The sequence below is a fragment of the Lithobates pipiens genome, unplaced genomic scaffold (assembly GCF_037356315.1).
Source record: "Lithobates pipiens isolate NorthernLeopardFrog02 unplaced genomic scaffold, aLitPip1_a1.2 Scaffold_7, whole genome shotgun sequence".
NCBI lineage: Eukaryota > Metazoa > Chordata > Amphibia > Anura > Ranidae > Lithobates > Lithobates pipiens.
In genome coordinates this window covers 9,356,313-9,359,528 of record NW_027507892.1, presented here as the reverse complement: position 1 = coordinate 9,359,528, position 3,216 = coordinate 9,356,313, and the positions used below count along the sequence as shown (strand labels likewise).

Genomic DNA, 3,216 nt, shown 5'->3' with positions numbered 1-3,216 from the left:
ATTTCATTTTTTATTGTTTCACTTTAAGCATTCTTAAAATCACTGCTCCTGAAAAACCTTTTTTTTGCATTGATACATGTCCCCTGGGGCAGGACCCGGGCCCCCAAACATTTTTTATGGCAATAACTTGCATATAAGCCTTTAAAATTAGCACTTTTGATTTTTCACTTTCGTGTCCCATAGACTTTAACGGTGTTCGCATACATTTTTTTTTTTTTTTAACAGAACAATGACAGTTTTTTAATTGAATCTCTCAGAAGGGAACAGAGATTTGACATATTACGACTCAGTACAAACAGGGAGTATGGTCTTTAACCTTAGGAAGTATCCATAGTTTGAATACTCTCTTCTACTACATCCAGGTTGAAATGAGTAATCTTCTCCGGCAGAACACCAATGGTGCCTTTCTTGTACTTGTAATTTCCAGATCTTACACCTTTCTTGTTTGCCACATCATGAGGGTGTATGTAATCCACCTTATTCTTTGTAATCACACATAAGTCGATGTTGTTACCGGAGCCCAAGTCATTAAATATCCCAGAAGCAATGGCATCTCGTACCAATTGTTTGGCACAGCCATTGCAGCCAGGGACCCGGAGCCCATTGTAACATAGGGTAGCTTATCTGTTGATCCATGTGGGTAAATGCTATACAGATGTGGGCCTGAACAGTCAACTCCACCAAGCACAAGCGCAGCACCAATGTAGCCTTGATACCATTTGCTTCAGCATGCGGTTAGCAGTTGCTACTCTAGGCAAACGTCCTGTAGAGAGAGAATGCAGCTCTACCTTGGAAGATATCAGCTGGGTGGTCAATTTTGTATCAGCTGCTGTCCCGGCACCACAATAATAGACATTAGAAGCTATGTAGTGGATCTTTGAACAGTTCTTGTCAGCTACAATCATTCCTTCCGTTGCTCTTGTTTCAGCACCAAGGATTACCCCATCCTTAAACACAATTCCAGCAATTGTGGTGCCGGTTTTGCGAGCTGCAGGGAGCTTGTGTCCTTTCTGTAAGAACTCCTTTTCCAAAAGAGCATTTCGCCTGCAGTTCCCAAACTGAAACCCGCCGACAGGAGCAAAGCGCACAGTCACGTCTGCCATCTTTCCCCAAGAGTAAATCGGTTGGCATACATTTTTTGTCTGTTTGCAAGATCTGGTGCGAGCCAAACCAGGGGGTGTTCGGCACATCCCTACTGATGGTTCTTTGGCTAGATAATTATACTGAAAAAAACGTTGTGGCATTGCAGCATAATGGATTCAATGACATTTGCATTGTTATTTGTAAGTTTGCTCTTCATTTATTCATTTTAGAGTCAAAAAATAAACTTATGGTATGTTTGAGAGTTGCCTAAAGAAGTTCAACAGAAGTTGCAAAAAGACCATAACTCAAGCCACCACCTAACAATTTTCTACTTTTCCGCCTTATATTTGCAGCTTAAAAAGGTTGTTTAAAGTTCAGGCTGATACATCTGATATCATTCTCTAGGAGCAGATTGGTAATTATTAGAATATATTTGGCTGTTCCATAAGTTACATATATTTCTAGTAAAAGAGGCAGAAACGTGTGCTTTTATGGCCAATACAGATATGGAATCAACCTTCAGACTTTTACCGATTTATCCAAACAGTACTGAGGTGACTTTTTATAAATGGTTCAATCTCCTACTCTTATTTAAAGGCTTGAGTTGTTTTTTCATTTTTTTTTTTTAAAATGAGTTATTAAAGAGTGGACATTTATTCCATGAAGCATGCCTTAGATGACATCTTTTACGTGTGTATGTGAGTTGTTGAACAAATGTTTATCTAGGTTGTTTGACACATTTGGGATTCAAGCTGTGTAAGAAAACAGCGGACCACATACCGCTCTAAAGTTCCTTGGAACTGAGAGTCAATCAAGCACATTTATAGGCTATTGGTGGAACAAATTACTGACCTATACATATATTTTGATTCAGCAATGGTAGTAAAGAATGTAACAGCTCCAGTCATTTATCAGGAAAATCCCCTTTGCTTTCCTTGTACTTCCAGTAGGTTAAATATTTTTCTGCAGACTTTCTCTAGCAATGACCAGTGTATAAGAACAGCATTATTTTCTCTGTTTGCATTGCTGACCACAAAGCTGATTATCATAGACTTGGACATTTGACAGCCTATCCTATTAGATGGACCCAGTGTTAGGGAACTGTTAGCATTCTGACAGATATCAGGGATCACAAGGCTTATCTTCTAGGCAGCTGGTGTGTGTGGCAGCATGGACCATCAGTTGACAGTCTTCTCCAATCATTAGGAATTCACCATTTTTGAGCTGTTCTCTTGTGAGATGGCTTTGAGTTGTGAAGCTTTGTAGCAGGGTTGTACCTTTTCCAAGATTTTATTGGAGGCCCTGCAGAAATCTTCAGGCTTTGCATAAGGCTGGTGTAAAAGTAAATCAGTTTATGTCTGAATGATTTCCTCTAAATGGTGGGTTAGTGGCTGGCTAGGCATTAGGTTTAAAAGAGGATTTATGTGGTAGACATGTGCGATTAGTTTCGTAAGTATTGGAAATTCGTACGAATTTCCGGAAATTCGTACAATCGTACGAATCCGAAATACATATTTTTATGCATATGAATTCTGTATGAAATACGAAATTTTGTTTATGAATTTCAGATCCAAATTCATAACGAAAATTCGTAATTGTTCCGAAAAGTTAACAAACCTAAAAGTTAAAACCCCAGGAAGTCAGCACAGCACAGGGATGGTGGGAACCCCTCATAATGATAAATTTATCATAACGAAAATTCGTAATTGTTACGAAAAGTTAACTAATCTAAAATTTAAAAACCCAGAAAGTTAGCACAGCACAGGGATGGTGGGAACCCCCCATAATGATAAATTCATCATAACAAACTTTCGTTATTTTAACGAAAAAGTTTAGTAATTTAACGAAAATTCCTATTTCATACAAATCCAAATTGAATTTCGGACACGAATTACGAAATCCAGTTTTTTTTTTCACTTTCAAAGGTTTGTTAGAAAAGTTGAAGCACATAACAAATTGAATAAAACAAAAATGTGTACAGCATGTATGGTACAGAGTTTGTCATTAGAACAATCAATCAAAAAGGCAGAGATATACCAAGCTCTTCAGTGGGCTGGGGCCCTTGGTTCTATATCGTATGCAGAAATCAAAATTCTGGCCAGGTTTGTGGCCTAACCTGGCCTAACATCGCAG

At 38.4% G+C, this 3,216-nt stretch overlaps 1 pseudogene; it reads right to left on the bottom strand.

Moving 5' to 3' along the window:
- Window positions 1–237: 237 nt before the first annotated feature.
- Window positions 238–1,103, bottom strand: LOC143959320 (proteasome subunit beta type-7 pseudogene; annotated as a pseudogene).
- Between the last annotated feature and the right edge of the window lie 2,113 nt (window positions 1,104–3,216).